Here is a 17,001-nt window from a genome sequence, read left to right as displayed (position 1 = left end):
CAAAGTGAGCAACCTATTTGCTTTTAGTAAATCAACCCCAACGTGTAAGTCTGGGCTTCCATAAATTAAACACTATAACCCCTTATGACATGCCCGTACAATCTTGGGTTCAAATGGCTTACTGGGATCATGGCTGCAGTTGCAACCATGATCCCGGCACCAAAATTTTCATCGGGGGGGATGGGCTTCCTTGTAGAAGTGTTCTACAGGGTTTGGAAGGCCCCCCTCCCCCTGCCACCAACCGCTGCCTTTACCAGGCTCTCAGGGATGCAATCAGGGAGCACGGTGCTACCCCCAGTGGTGCACTGAGTGGGGAGGAAGGTCCATCATACCTGCCTCCCCTCTGTGATGTAAGCATTTGGAAGGTTGTAGAATTTCATCACTTCCAGTTTTGGTTTGTGGTTTCCAAGCTGTTACCAGCTTGTAAAACATTCAATCAAACCAATCTCAGCTTGATGCTTTGGATGGGCAGAGGAGAGATCTGTGGCCTAATAGACCCTAGATATCTCCATAAAAATGACCTGTCACGGTCCATGCTATCACAAGTAATGTTGTTCATCCCTTGTGAATGCAATACACATAGGTGTGCGCAGCCTATTGCATTAGGGTGTGCACCCCAAAGCTCAAACACACATGCCTCTCTTGTTTTGCTTGCTTATGCCTTTCTCTGCAGCCTCAGCTGCATGGGACAGTGAATGAATGGGAAGTGCTCTGTGATGAGAGGTTTCCTGTTCATTCACCACACTGAAGCATAGGAAACAAAGTTTCCTATGCTTCAGTTATGAATGGACACAGTGAGCGAGTGTGTTCACTGTGTTCATTTAGAAAAGGAAGTGGCCAGTAAATTACATATTTACTAGCCCCTTTCCCTGTTTTCCATCCTGAAACATCCCCCACAGCAGCTGGGGGGGAGAGGAGAGGAGGGAAGCCAGCAGCACTAGGGGACGGGGGGGGCAAAAAGGGGGAGACCAAGGCAGTAGGGGGAATCGGTACTACACATAGTGATTAGGGTGTGCCCAGGCACACCTGGCACACCCCCTGCGCACGCCTATGGCAATACAGTTGATTAAACAAATAATAATAAATGGACAGTGTAAAACAAGTTTAAAATAAAATAAAATTTAACAAAAAAAATTAAAAAAATTAAAGTGCCCCATCTCCCTGCACAAATGCGAACGCATACAAAGTTCGCACCACATGTGAGGTATCACCATGAACGTCAGAATCAGAGCAATAATTCTAGCACCAGACCTCCTGTGTAACTCTAAACTAGTAACCTGTAAAGGTTTTTAAAACGTCGGCTATGGAGATTTTTAGCGTGACATGTTACTCAGCATAACATTTTCTTTTATATGTTAGCAAAAAATTGGGTATTATACAATGTTTGTGTTCACTAAAATTCATTAAAGTGTATTTTTTCCTAAAAAAGTGCTTTTGAAAAATGGCTTTGCAACTATCGTGTGAAATAAAAAATTGCAACAACCACCATTTTAATCTCCATGGTCTCTGCTTTCAAAAATATATAACCTTATATAAATATATAACCTTTGGGGTTCTAAGTAATTTTCCAGCAAAAAGAAATGCAGATTTTTGCATATACAGTATGTGGGTATTGTCAGAATTGGCCCAAATTGGCCAGAATTGGTCAAATTGTTAAATTAAAAAAAAAAATTGGATTTACTATTGCTTTACGTTGCCTTGGCATACCTTTTTTTGCATAGTGCAATCATTGCTTCTAAAATAGTATGGAAGTACTAACTTTCTAAAGTCAGCATTTGTGTGGATTAGACTTGCAACAAGATAGCACTTCAAGCTTTAGGGGAAGTTGACCAACTAAACATACGCAGAGCCACCTTATGATGCCTTCTACTGAACTTACATTGTAATATTGTATCATCAGTAAGTTTAATAGCATGATTTTAGCTTTCCATTTGATAGTATGACTTCAGCTTTAGCAATGACTGGGTTATATTTTATGAGTTTGGCACTTAAATAAAACATTATTACTTCATAATACATTATTCTTTGACAACCATGTAGGCAACAAATGTTCTGTCTTATTTATACAATTACCCTTTTAGGACTAGCTCCACAGTCTATGAAAAAGCAAATAAGTAAAAAGCATACACATAACACAATGCTGCATAAGCAGGCTTTCTGAGATGGCTTCGTTTTACAGTCTGTCTGAAACTAACTATGATACATTTGTAGTCATCTTTCTTCCATTCACAACCTACATTACGTGTCTGGTCACTAAATGATCTAAGTCGTGCTGCTTAACATTCAAGTTCACACTTCAAAGCACAAATGAAGACTCACAAATGTTGGATCTATTTTCGTTCCTGTACCCCTGCATGTTAGAGTTTGTGTCTGATTGTTATTATAGCTTTTTTTCCTAGTGAAAATGCTTTTTCCTCCCCTTCTCACCAGTGCTTTTTGTTGGCAGAGCCAAACATCCACACTTTCACCAATTGTCCTTACACAAGACTTGTATTTGAGAGAAGGAAAGGGAAGGAGGGTTGACTTGCTGAATTACTGAGAACACTTGTTTTAACTCTGCTGCCATTGGCACATTTAGATGCCTTGCCCCAGAAAGTATTATGAAAATGGTGGTTGTTAGAACCATGTCTATCTGACTATACACATCGGGTAAAATAAGTGTTAAACACGTCACCATTTTTCTAGGTAAATATATTTCTAAAGCTTCTATTGACATGAAAAATGTTCACCACATGTCAGTAACAACCCATCCAATCCGTACATACAAAGAAACCAAAACAAATGTGTTCAGAAATTAAGTCACGTGTAATAAAATGGAATGACACAGGGAAAATTATTGAAAATATGAAGAAAGGGAGGTGCAACAAGGCATGGAAAGCCAAGACACCAGCAGAAAATCTATCAGTAATTAGAAAGCAATCCTGCCCCTTGTCAGTGCAAATTAATATCAGCTGGTTCAGTCTCAATTGATGGCCTATAAAAAGGTGTCTCATTACCAAGGTGTCTCACAAGAAACATCTCATAATAGGTAAAAGCAAAGAGCTCTCTCAAGACCTTTGCAACCTTAATGCTGCAAAACATACTGATGGCATTGGTTACAAAAGGATTTCTAAACTTCTGAATGTTCTAGTGAGCACTGTTGGAGCCATAATCCGGAAAGTAGAAAGAACATAATTTCACCATAATCCGGCCACGACCAGGTGCTCCTTGCAAGATTTCTGACAGAGGAGTGAAAAGAATTATTAGAAGAGTTGTCCAAGAGCCAAGGACCACTTGTGGAGAGCTTCAGAAAGACCTGGAATTAGCAGATACAATTGTTTCAAAGAAAACAATAAGTAATGCACTTACTGTATCAAGACATTCTTGATAAAAATCTGCTGCCATTCCAGCAAGACAAGCAAGACAATGATCCCAAACACAGAGCCAAGGAAACGCTTAACCACTGCAGCCCCAGAAGATTTGGCTGTTCAATGACCAGGCCATTTTTTGCGATACGGCACTGCGACGTTTTAACTCACAATTTTGCGGTCAGGCGACACTGTACCCAAACAAACTTGATGTCCTTTTTTTCCCCACAAATAGAGCTTTCTTTTGGTGGTATTTGATTGCCTCTGTGTTTTTTTATTTTTTGCGCTATAAACAAAAGAAGAGCAACAATTTTGAAAAAAAACAATATTTTTTACTTTCTGCTATAATAAATATCCTACATTTTTTATCAAAAAAACAAATTTTTTTCCTCAGTTTAGGTAAAAAAAAATCACAATAAGCGTATATTGATTGGTTTGCGCAAAAGTTATAGCATCTACAAAATAGGGGATAGATTTGTGGCATTTTTATTATTATTATTTTTTTACTAGTAATGGTGGCGATCTGAGATTTTTATCGGGACTGCGATATTGCGGCAGACACATCTGACACTTTTGACAAATTTTTGGGATCAGTGACAATTATACAGGGATCAGTCCTATAATAATGCACTGATTACTGTATAAATGTCACTGGCAGGGAAGGGGTTAACACTAGGGGGCGATCAAGGGGTTAACTGTGTTCCCTAGGTGTCTTCTAACTGTAAGGGGGATGGGACTGTCTAGGAGGAGAGCGAGATTGGTGTTCATACTTAGTATGAACACACGATCTGTCTCTACTCCCCTGAGAGAACCGGGATCTGTGTGTTTACACAACCAAATCCCCGTCTTCGCTCTGTCACAAGCAATCGCGGGAGCATGGCACTCATCACGCCCGCTGGGCACTTGCATCGGATCCGTGCACATGCTGCACGCGCCCCTAGTGGCAAAAAGGCAAAGCGATGTACGGTAGCGTCATTTTGCCCAGCCGTGTCATTCTGCCGCAGTAAAACTGCGTCGGCTAATCGGCAAGCGGTTAATTGGTCTTCAAAGAAAGAAATTAATTCAATAAAGAATCTATGGAAAGAACTAAAGATCAGCGTTCATAGAAGAGGCCCACAGAACCTTCAAGATTTGAACACTGTTTGTGTGGAAGAATGGACCAAAATCACACCTGAGCAATCCATGCGACTAGTTTCTCCATAGAGGAGGCGTCTTGAAGCTGTCATTACCAACAAAGGATTTTGTAGCAAGTATCAAATACATTTCAGTTAGAATGTTCAAAACTTTTTCCCTGTGTCATTCCATTTTATGACACTTAACTTAATTTCTGAACTTATTTGTTTTGGTTTCTTTGTATGTATGGATTGCATGGGTTGTTACCGACGTTGAAGAAAATGTCATGTCAATAGTACCTTTAAAAATATTTTTACCTAGAAAAATGATGATGTGTTCAATACTTATTTTATCTGTGACTTTATTTGGACTACTTGAGTAGTGATACATCATCAACAGCTGGCAATATTAATCTGTCTTGTTCTACTGACCTGGTCAGTCAGGAGTTCACACAATGCTAAGTGACTATCATCACCACTAAGTCTACCACTTGGCCATCGTTCCTCAGCTCACAATAATGAACTTCTATGAGCTAAGTGGTTGCTAATATAAAAAGGGTGATTTCCTTCTACCTACAATCTATTAACCTGTCCATCAGGACATCCACTGGTAGGTAGAGGTTACCCTCATCTCACCACTAGTTCTTCCAAACCCCTCCAACACGTCCTTACATTCTCTTTTTCTCTCTCTGACTTTTTTAAAGCAAAATGATCGTTGATTGTTGATATTTTTGATTGTTGAAATATTTATACTGCAGAAATTTTACTGGTTTACCCGATAATTTTTATTTCTGTACAGCCTTTCTTGTAATTTACACACCCATTCCACAGTGTACAGCCAGACAGATGGCACACATAGTTCACAAATAAGCTTTTCATCTTTCAGGTTCAGCAATCTGCTTCCTGTGTGAACTTTCCACCTCCTGCCTCGTCATTGAATAGTGAAGCAGCATTATCACCTGTGTCCAGTGAACATGTAGGTGACCCAGAAAGCAATATTAATAATCAGAAGGTAGCAGAGTGATATTAGGCAGAACATACATTATGCAATTTTCTTTCCTTCAAACTACAGGTTGAAGGAACGAAAATTGCTTGATTCTCCCATCAACACAGTCAGCATTGATGGAGATATCCCTGGTACAGCACTTTTGTGTTCTGCCAGCGGGGAGCTTAGGTAGTTTTCACCACTGACATAATACAATGATCACTGCTGGCAGCTATAGCCGCAGATGAAAAAACCTGTCAGGCTGGTTGCACTGAAGCCAATCGATGGATCGACTTTAGTACAACCAGCCTTACCATAGAAAGATTGAAATTTGTCCAGTTCCTGTTGAACCGGCCTATTTTTGATCCGTCTATGGATGGCTTTACTTACTATCTGGGGTGTGTGTATTACAAGAGTGCCTGAACAAACTTACAAATCTTTTTTGGCTCGGAAAACAACAAACATGTAGGTATGATTTAGCTGGTTGCCTGGAGCTCCATTTTAAAGGGGTTGTAAAGACAGAAGGTTTGTAATCTTAATGCATTCTATGCATTAAGATAATAAACCTTCTCTGTGCAGCAGCCATCCCCGCACCCCCTAATACTTACCCGAGCCTCATCTCTCTCCAGTGATGTCCACGTTTTCCTCAGTTCGGGACTATCCTCCTGATTGGCTGAGACACAGCAGCAGTGCCATTGACTCCCGCTGTTGTCAATCAAAGTCAGTTAGCCAATTAGGAGAGAGAGGGGACGGGGACGAATCAGTGCTCCGTGTCTGAATGGACACAGGGAGCTGTGACTTGGCTCAGGTGTCCCCATAGCAAGCTGCTTGCTATGGGGCACTTGACAGGAGGGAGGGGCCGGGAGAGCTGAAGAGGGACCCAAGAAGAGGAGGATCCAGGCTGCTCTGTGCAAAACCACTACACAGAGCAGATAAGTATAACATGTCTGTTATTTTTAGAGAAAAAAAAAACGAGACTTTACAATAACTAATTCTGAAAGGGTCCTCTGGGGTGTTTCTTCCCTAGCTATGATAAGTGTAACAACCTCTGCTGGAAATTACCACTGCCTGTTCTTCCAGGACATACGTATACTAGAGCATACCAACTCAGGTGAAAGCACATTGTTATTAAGGTTTCCCCATGTCTAGTACGTAGCCAGGGGTCAGATATGGATTAGGTTTTTAGCGTCTTTCCCCCAGTATGAAAATTCATGAATAAATGCTTTTAAACATTTAATATTGGCAATGCCAATATGTAATTTAAAATCATGTTCAGAAGTAGATAAGCTGGTTTACAATGTATATCTTTATTTTTCTGATTTTCTTTCAAACATTTTTCATATAATTATCTAATAAGTTCTCAGCCTATTCTGATTCAACAATAGAAATGCTTTCACTCTCATAAAACTAGCAACTCAGAATGAGTCATTTCTTTCGAAGAACAGTGTGCTGGAGAACAGTCCATCACCTATATCAGACTACAAAAGGACACTCCAGGTGACCTTTTGTTATAAGTATACTTAATAATGGATGGTATGCACAACAATACAACTATAAAAACAAATGCATTGCTTATTTAAAAAAAAGTAATTGATATTTCTTATTTGAAAGAGAAGCAGCAAGCACTCACAGAGCTATGAATGCAAACTTTAAATACTGGGTCACCCAAAGTTTGATTACTATTGGGACCTTCAATAGACTGATGCTTATATGTTGACTTTGGAAAACCTGTTGTGAGATTTTAAACTTTTAAAACAAAAGTCTTGACTTTTGCATCCTTATGAAAACTTGTTTCACTGTTACCAAGTGTTTGACTTTCCTGATTGTGAGACTAAGCCCTGCCCCACTTGTAAGCAGGTTGAAATGCTGGTTAGTGAGATAGCAGCTGCCCTAGCTGGGAGGGAAACAGTTAACCTGGTTTCCTGCACTTTCTGCTGAGCTCTGCCTCTCTCCTTGTGCTGATAATAAAAGGGGGAGGGCTCTGTCCAGACAGACAGTCTGCTGCATGGAAAAGAAGACACAGACAGGCCAAGCATGTAATCTCCAGCTGCCTTAAGAGAAGAGAGAAAGGATAGCAGTTCCACCTCAGAGAGCAAGCCTGCCTACTGTCACATCCACCATGTAGGGGGATTGCTGGGAGCTGCAGTCTTCCTTAAAGACACCAGTTTTGGAGATATGCCACTATGGACTCTACCATGACTCTCATCATGTGCAGGCATGCTGGGGCCACCTCAAGCAGCCTGAGTTAGGGATTAGGGAAGATAGGGGAATGACTGTTATGCCCTGTACACACGGTCGGACATTGATCGGACATTCCGACAACAAAATCCTAGGATTTTTTCCGACGGATGTTGGCTCAAACTTGTCTTGCATACACACGGTCACACAAAGTTGTCGGAAAATCCGATCGCTCTGAACGCGGTGATGTAAAACACGTATGTCGGGACTATAAACGGGGCAGTAGCCAATAGCTTTCGTCTCTTAATTTATTCTAAGCATGCGTGGCACTTTGTGTGTCAGATTTGTGTACACACGATCGGAATTTCCGACAACGGATTTTGTTGTTGGAAAATTTTATAGCAAGCTCTCAAACTTTGTATGTCCGAAATTCCTATGGAAAATGCGTGATGGAGCCTACACATGGTCGGAATTTCCGACAACAAGGTCCTATCACACATATTCCATAGGAAAATTCTATTGTGTGTACAGGGCATTACTGTTGATATCTAAAATTACCAGGTTTTTCAGTAAATCTTTTGGAACTTACCTTGCCCGGTCTGAAGTTATTAAAGAGGTGTAATGCAAGTAACCAGCACACACATGTAGTTTCCAGCCTAGGTCAGAAAGCATATTGGGTTATGAAGACAGCGAAGCAAGAGTAATGGTGCGGAGTAGGGCAAGAGGTACTAAGGGTAATGGAGGTTTACTAAGCAGCCTGTCGTAAAGCATGTGCCTGTAACAGATAGGGCAGCCTCTTGTAGTGAGGGAGTTGCTGTTCACCTTCTTTCCATGAGAAGTCCGTCTCCCTTAGCTACGGGGAGCAGATTAGCACCGCAAAGGTTCTTGGCCTGTGCACAAGTACGGAAAAGAAAGAGTTAATGCAGAGCACGTATGGAGTCTGCATTAGGTGCTCGGCGGGACCCCATTCCATTACTGGTATTGAGGTAAGGAAATACACTGGACAAGTCGAGAGGGCATAGGCTCAGCTTGTTTCTCTAAAGTTCAACAGAGACAGCACAGTGTATATTGACATGGAGACGAGAAAGTTAACCGGAGGATAATTTATTGCTCAAATGTAAAGGTGCACAGCACAAGTAAAGTTACCTCATGTGCAAGGCATGTGATCCTGTTCAAAGTGCCCAGCATAGGCCAGAAGAACCCACCCCAGGGTAGGCCTACCATGTGAGCCACACTTAGTGCCCAACAAGGCAGGAAACATGGAGGGAGTGCTAACTGCCTACCCCCTTACAAACTACTTGTCAAGTAAAGTTTTCTAGTGGCCAATAAAGGCTCTTTCATTGGATATGGTGATGGCAGGGGTAGGAGCTAGCCCTGAAGTCAAGTTTTTACTGAATTAGAGGTCCGTACAGATAAAGTAATAGCAGGTAACTTTGTTACCCACTTATAGTGGCATCCAATAAAAATTAAAAAAAGTTTCATTCTCTTAGAATGCAACTGATTCAATTTACCCCAAGAGAGAAAACATATCTTCCTAATTCCCAAACACAATCCAAACATTTCCGTAGGCTTCATTCACACTTGTGCGACTCCAAAGTCATGCGATCTACATTGCCACTTTTCATTGTGATTTTCATGCAACTTTGGATGGGTGCGACTTGGATGCGACTTTGGCTATTGACTTTGTCTTTGATTGATAACATTAAGATGTGACTTTCTTGCGACGTTTGAAAGTTTACAATGCAGTCTATGGCACTCAAGTCACATGAAAATCAGCTCAATGTAGTGCAGGAACCTATTTAAAGTCCCTGCGACTTTATGTTGCATATATTTGAATGGCTTCTATTGAAATACATGGGCTGAGACTATATATATATATATATATATATAATGTATATATATATATATATATACACAATATTCTCCCTTAAAATGTCTCTGTCATAAAAAGAAACATTATGTAGTCAGAGCTCAGACCTTAACCCCATAGAGATGAGTGACCATTGGTGACCTTCTTTTCAAAAAGCTAGTGGCTTGGCTTGAATAGGTTCAATACTTTTAAAACATAGAACTGGAACAAGTATGCTGAAAGTAAGTGTCAGAATTCCTTTCTCTGTATTTGTTCAGGGTCAGTGACTCAGAAAGTGCTGATGCTGAAGTAGGCAGGGAACTAGGATTTGCAAAGGATAGATCATCCATGGCAGTCCCCATATTTTTCTAATGATAGATTCACTTTAGTTGCTCTTCCCTGGAAGATCGAGATATTAAATTGAGTTTAGTTAATCTTTTATCATAGCTGAGGTCCTCTATGCATTTTGTACATTTATCTGGCCCTTTTCCTCCAAAATAGACATCATTTTTATTTTAAACGTTTCAAATGGATGACAGATTTGTAGTTAAGCCACTTTAAATTACCAAAAAAAGTGCTGGGATGGATAAATAGGGATCAATAGAAGGGTTTAATTCTTGCCTTTCTACAAGAAAATTCTTTTCTAGGTTCTGTTCGGCATTGGTGTTGTGGAATAAGAAATGTATAGCACAGTATACACAATGAGGTGATGTGGAATAGGGAATACAGAGTACAGAATCAGGCAGCACAGAACAGGGAACAGTACAGGATACAGAATGAGGTAATGTGGAATAGGGAATTGATAGTGCGGAGTACAGAAGGATGAGATGTGGAACAGGAATCATACAGTGAGGATTACAGAAAAAGACAGTGTGGGGTAGGGAATGTGTAGCACAGCGTACCCAACATTATAGAGTGAAATAGGTATATAAAGCACAGCTTACAAAATCAGGTGATGTGACATAGGGAATGTACATTGCAGAGTACAGAATAATGTGGCGTGGTATAGGAAACATAAAGCCCTTATTGGTAATAAATACACTATAACATTGATGTGCACAGCCTATTGCATTAGGGTGTGTACCCCAAAGCTCAAACACATATGCATGTGTATTTACTGTACACTGACAGTGTCAGTAGAGCAATGGACATTATCAGTAGAGCAAAGATTGGTGTTAGTAGGGCAATGGACTGTGTCAGTCGTTTTTATTTTTATTATTTTAGTTTTTTATTATTTTTTACAATTTAATTTTTTTTACTTTACAATTTTTTTAGGTGAAACATCAGGGGTCTAAACAGGGGGAATCTACACCACACGAGGTGATTAGGGTGTGCCCAGGCACACCTGGCACACTCTGTGTGCATGCCTATGCACTATAATGATACATTTTAATATTGGACTCTACACCATCAAAATCATCATGTATGTTTTTTTTTTAGCTAGACTTGCATTCCGAGTGTATATGAAGGACTTGGCTTTCCTCTTGAGCTGTGCTCAACTTTCCTTAGCAGGCGCGTTTAGCTCCTGAAAAGTTAAAAGTGCTACAAGGTTTAGGAGATCACTTCCTGAACCTAGAAGGGGGTCCTCTCGCATCTGGCACTACTTTCTAGAAAGCTGTCTTCTGTTTGTGGGACACAACCACAGCAGCTGACAGACATCAGGGCTGAAGCCTGCAGCAGCCACAGTGTAGACCATAGCTCTCAACTGTCCCTGATTTCGAGGGACTGTCCCTGATTTGGAACAAAGTCCCTCTGTCCCTCTTTCCTCCTCATTTGTCCCTCATTTTGGTCTGATCTATATAGTTGTATATAAAATTCACTTTTATCTTTCAAAAAGGGTTTCCCAGTGCTAAACCTTTCATCCAATTTCTAAATTGCTGCATTTGTAAATTTCAAAAGCCAATATAAAGGAATAGTAGTAAAAAAGTGGGTTTAACTAATCATTTTTTGTATAATTCTCCTTTAAGGGGTGCACCAGGGGGTGTGTCTTATGCCTACATACTTTTGTTACTAGGTGTCCCTCATTCCCATCTCAAAAAGTTGGGAGGTATGATGTAGGCACCTGTCTGGAGGACAAATGCACCCCTACCCCAGTATGCCCCGGATGATACAGCATCAGTATTATAGTCATTGGTCATAGCTTCAGGACCAGGGGCACCCCGCAAGAGATCCAGCTCTATGTGGTTGAAAAGCTGGCACTATTAAAGAGGAGGTCCAGCCTGGGTGAAAAAAAATCAAAAGCACTTACCTGTCCAGGGTAACCCAGTCGATCTTTGGATCGACTCCTGGGTGCTGCTGCTGCCATTCCTGGTAAAGGAACCCGGTAGTGAAGCCTTTCGACTTCACAGCAGGTTCCTTACTGCGCATGCACTTTTGGGTGGAACTCCGCTTTAACATTTGAAGATCAAGCATTAGATGTCCAATGTAGGCTGAGATGGATATACAGGTATGTGTCCAGTATATGACTGGATGCTTTTAAACAACCTACATTGTAAAGCTATCAATTCCTGATATATACCACATGTTAAACTTAAGGAACTTACAATAACAGGTTTATTTTTCATTCATGGAAATACTAAAGCTGGCCATAGATGGATCAAAATTCAGCCAGTTGAACAGGGAGCGGCCGAATTTCAATCCATCTATGACTGTTCCCATTCTCTCTCGAGCTGGCTTGTTGGAAAATTTTCCCTCAAACAGTGCTGCACCCAAATGATCAGCGTATTCTGACAAAGGAGGAGTACCTGTTGTCTGAATACAATACAATAATGAATACAGTAATAGTAACTTGTATGGATGAGGGAATAATCTCTTTTGAGAAGAGGAGATTAAGGAGGGATATGATCAACATATATAAATACATAAGTGGTCCATGAACTTGGTGTTGAGTTATTCACTTTAAGGTCATCACAGAGGACAAGGGGGCACTCTTTACATCTGGAGTAAAAGAGATTTAATCTTCAAATATGGAAAGGTTTCTTCACAGTAGGAGCTGTGAAAATGTGGAATAGACTCCCTCAAGAGGTGGTCCTGGCCAGCTCAGTAGATTGCTTTAAAAAAGGCTTGGATTCTTTCCTAAATGTACATAATTTAACTGGATACCAACATTTATAGATACATTGAGCCAGGGAATATCCGATTGCCTCTTGGGGGATCAGAATGAATTTTTTCCCCTGCTGGAGCAAATTGGTTCATGCTTTGCTGGGTTTGCTTTGTCTTCCTCTGGTTCAACTGTGGGTATAGGATTGTGTATATAGGATTGTATGATTTTTTTTTCCCTTTTATAGGATGAGCTAGGTGGACCTGTGTCCTTTTTTTAACCAGACTAACTATGTAACATATATAGACAGTTTTCCAAAAAAAATGCTACTATTACAGTAGTAAATTAATATCTAAGAAGGTAAGCCAAAGAATTAAGTAAACATAGAAAAAAACAGAGGCTGATTCAATAGTAGTTTTTCAACCGATATTCAATCCAAACAGCGAACCTAAACTGAAACTTTTTGCTTTAGATAGAGTAGAACCTCTGTTTCATTTTTATTGTTTTCTGCATCCCGGTTGGGTGATTTTCCCTTGCTTTTTGTTGCATTCCCAGTACAGAAAGTTGAGATAAGCTAATGACTCTATTAGCATCTGCTCATTTCCTGTTCTGCTAAAAGGCATCAGCAGAAAAAAAAAATGTCTACATACTGTATATGTAATATAAAAATCAAACAGGCTGAAGCCCTTTTATATATCCAGTATATCTGTAGGGTCCTGCACCAGACCACTTTTGTGAGCTCCTGACCCTGGTGTGCGTTTTGGAGAACACAGTGCCCATGCACTGAATACAAAGCACTGCGCTGTTTTTTTACAACTTTATTGGATTGTCACAAAATGACATTCTATTCATATTTACTCACAGCAGCACGTTGCATAGTGTGAGGCAACATGTTGCTGTGAAAAAAGTTACTGCACAGCCTATTTTTTTTCTGCACACACCAATGCAGCACATTAATATCACTAAACAAAAAAGTCATAAGGCAACAAAAAGGACATAAGGTTATTTTCCTTGTCCATATATTGGGACTGCTCTGGGCAAGGATGCCCAGGACAGCCAAATGTACCTGGTGGGAATGGGACCCTCAAACAGAACAAACAAAAGTCCAAATGTTCCACTTAAAGGGACAATCCACACAAAAGTGAGACATCTGTTTTCTTTTCGATTATGTTTTATTACAGTTCTGAGCACAATTCAAGAATAATTGCAGGTACAAAGGTCCATCATAGTCAGGATTTGACTTCATATCCTTAATGTAGATGTGACAATCAAGAACCTTGAGTTGGATACTTTGTCCTCAACCACAACTGAGATACCATTTTTTGGTAGAAGCTGAAGACGTCAAACCATCTACTATATTTTCTCTCTTTCTTGGACTCTATTGGTAGGACATATGTACATGAGTTCCTGAGCTTACACCGACTGTGACAATTATGAGGGATGATGGACAGATGGACAAGAACACAGCTAGGAATTATGGCAGGGAGAACCTTGCATCTGGAGTATTCAATAAAAATATATAAAGCCAGTTGCTGATTAAGCTTTCAGGATCCATGTATAAATAATATATTACTTAATACTAAAGGCAGAACCTTCAATCCTTGGCAGGTTGAAATTTAAAAAGCTAAACCAATGTGTACTTCGCAACACTATTATTTCCTTGTGACTTACTTTACTTGTTGCAGATTCACTTTAAATTCAAGGCAAATAAAACGATAGTTCTCACAATCCTTTAGTAAATTTTAAAAAAATTATTTTAATATGATTTTATGATTTTGCATGTGAGGGTAGATAATGTGTCTTTTCTTGTAAAGTAAATGGGATTGTGAGTTGAGATATATATACAGTGTATGTGTATATATCTATATATAGATATATAGCTATATATAGCTAAATATAGCTATATATAGCTATATATAGATATAAATACAGTATTTATATACAGTATAATAAATATATATACTGTGTGTACATATTTAAATATGTCTATCCAGTCATAGAAAACATACAAATAGTTACATATGCTTGCAACATAACTAGACAATTGCCTTGGAGATAAATAATACAACAAAGCATTAGAGCAATGTACAGGATGGACTCCACACATTATTATTAATACTCAGCACTGCAACATTGTACACCGATCGTAAACCCATTTCTAAAAAGACAAGCACTGTGTGTAATATGTCTTGTGCTATTTCCTGCTCATCATATTTTAGCCTTTTAAATGACAGCATCAGTATCCCTGCCTGAAAACGCTTGGGGGCAACAACATTCCCAGCTAAAGATGAAGTACACAGTCAGCCTTAGCATAACAACAGAGTTCCGCTTACATTTATGTGTTATTTATCCTATTCACATAAAAAAATAAAAGATAAAAAAAATTCTGGAGCTGCTAATCAACATAGTGTACAGCATTATTACAGCAATCTCTGACAAGCAGTAATTCATATATCATGACTCTAGAATGTTATTAGTAAAAGCAACATAATAATGATCACACAATACATATGATGCAAACAAAAGCAGTTACGTATATAATCTTTTCAATCACATTCCAACATTTGACAAGGATTTATAAACCGTTCATCCAGAACAATCCAAGCAAAGCTGTCTGAGAAGCATTGAACACAGGCTGCAGTTCACATAACTCTAGAGATGTCTTTTGACCTTTTCAGAACTGACACTATTAAACAACACTACCAGCAAACAGCAGGGCTGTGTAGTCATCATCATAATTGGGCAGGTCACATGTGCATGACTTATTAAAGAGCATAGGTTTTACGCCAATACTAAAAACTTGCAGTGCCTTCAAGCAGCCAATCAGGTTAAGGATTTTTTTTTAACTCCCACTTAAACCAATTGGATACTTGTATGTGAAAACATAAGCTTGCATGGGTGTTGCTTTACTGGCTGATCTGTCATTTATTGCAGCAAGACAGCCAATGCTCAGAATAACTGACAAGTGCACATAGAAGAAAAGTTTCCTTCTGAGCACCATTTTGCTCAAGGGTCTACACCAGCCTTTCTCAAACTTTTTAGCCCAGAGGAACCTTTAACATAATTTTCAGGTCTCAGGGAACTCCTGCTAAAACCAATTCTTTAGAGGTCAGTGGGAAATGGACACTGGTGGTCAGTTGGAAGAAATTCCACCCTTACAGAAAACTAACATGGTCTCTGGTTTCATGATGTTGGCTCTGTTAATTGGCACTGGCTCCAAAATGTTGCAGCCACTATCTATTGGGAGGTTAATCAGCCACAACTCGTGGAACCCCTAGCAGCCCCTGGAGGAACCATGGTTGAGAATGGTTGGACTAAACATTTGTAAAGCAGAACATTTTTAGCATGCCAGATGTTTCCTATCAATCATCATTATCATGGCATTCTTAAAGAAAACCTGCCAGCAAGGTTACATTTTTTGCACATGCAGCATCAATATGAACTACTGGAAATTTCAGCGTGGGTGCAGTCATCTTGAATAATTACTTACACTCTCCAAAGGCTCCAAACAGGAGCATTTGTAGGGTCCTAACAGAACTGGGGTACCTCTGGGCTCATAGATTAATATGTTGAGGGGCTGCTGGGATACCATGATAACCACGTTGGATCAAATATGAGACTAATATAATGAACTGGTCTAAAAACCGTAATGTCACATTATGAAGACAAATGAAATAATAAATGGATTGAAAAGTAGATACATTTTACATTGCTGCAAGACTCTATAATGCATAGAATATATGATCTTCGTATCTCAAAGAAGACCTGAGGGACTTAGTAGAGGACCTGGGGCACTTGCCCTGGAGGGTCTAGCAGCACCCCTGGCTCCTAAACTAAGCAGCTTTCTCCTGGCATACACTATATTAAAAAGCCAGCATTGGTTAAGAAGTAAAACCTCTAGCAGCATAGGTTTTGTCTGCCCTCCAATATCATGATCTATCATTATAATTGACAGATATGCTGTAACATTGAGCCATTCAAAACCACAATCAGTCACATCACTTTTAAAAACTGAAATGCATACAGCTTTTATGACATCTTTTAGTAAATCAATACTCTAGTGTGTAAGAGAACTAATAATCAATGACTTGGGCATCATGCAGGCAGTGGTTAAGCTTGCCTAGGTATCGATCCTTTGCCTAGACAATGACAATAAGCACTCGATCAACGACAAAACTTCTTTGAAAGCCTCGGCTTGCAGAAAGGCTGATTTCCTTGCAAGCAAATAGTACAACCAAGTTACAAAGCGATGCATTAAAGCATTCGTAAGTAATAACAGTGACACTTACTGAGTATCTTATAGACATATACAGTAAAAGGCAATAGGCAGTGTAGTTGCTGTTCTCGTGATTGCAAACAGTGGAAACGCCTTCAAGAGATGAAGTACCTGCACTGTGAGCCTCTCAGACGTTCACTTCATCTTCTGTTGACAAGGAAACCAAAGCGCACTTCATTTTCCAGAAAGAAAAAAAAAAAAAAAACACCTTCCA

The 17,001-nt window shown here is 39.7% G+C and overlaps 1 protein-coding gene across 1 annotated transcript in view; it reads right to left on the bottom strand.

Annotated features, from left to right (window-relative positions):
• RALYL (RALY RNA binding protein like) overlaps positions 1-16,922 on the bottom strand; it is a 1,862,755-nt gene extending 1,845,833 nt beyond the window's left edge. Inside the window, exon 1 of the mRNA XM_073631886.1 lies at positions 16,899-16,922. The gene's annotated coding sequence lies outside the window, so the exon portion shown is untranslated. The remainder of the gene's footprint in view (positions 1-16,898) is intronic.
• Positions 16,923-17,001: the final 79 nt, after the last annotated feature.

This window comes from Aquarana catesbeiana, linkage group LG05 (genome assembly GCF_042186555.1).
Source record: "Aquarana catesbeiana isolate 2022-GZ linkage group LG05, ASM4218655v1, whole genome shotgun sequence".
Lineage (NCBI taxonomy): Eukaryota > Metazoa > Chordata > Amphibia > Anura > Ranidae > Aquarana > Aquarana catesbeiana.
Note: the sequence above shows the minus strand (reverse complement) of the source record. Positions and strands in the feature narration are given on the sequence as shown.